Source organism: Etheostoma spectabile, chromosome 11, assembly GCF_008692095.1.
Source record: "Etheostoma spectabile isolate EspeVRDwgs_2016 chromosome 11, UIUC_Espe_1.0, whole genome shotgun sequence".
NCBI lineage: Eukaryota > Metazoa > Chordata > Actinopteri > Perciformes > Percidae > Etheostoma > Etheostoma spectabile.
The window spans coordinates 20,505,144-20,505,362 of NC_045743.1; the positions used below are offsets into that span (position 1 = coordinate 20,505,144).

The window sequence follows — 219 nt, forward strand, 5'->3', positions numbered from 1 at the left end:
GGCAGCTGGTTTGACCACGGAGATACGCGATGGACGGCGAGCTTGACCGCAGTCTGTTTCTGTGATAGAAACACTGCACGCTGCTACAGTTTAATACAGGAGACATTAGCTCAGACCGCTAAGCTACCTGACTACAGGAGACTTTAGCTCAGACTGCTAAGCTAACTGACAACAGGAGACATTAGCTCAGACCGCTAAGCTACCCGACTACAGGAGACA

The 219-nt window shown here is 50.7% G+C and overlaps 1 protein-coding gene across 40 annotated transcripts in view; it reads left to right on the forward strand.

Moving 5' to 3' along the window:
* clasp1a (cytoplasmic linker associated protein 1a) overlaps window positions 1–219 on the forward strand; it is an 85,531-nt gene that overhangs the window by 66,876 nt on the left and 18,436 nt on the right. The window lies entirely within an intron of this gene.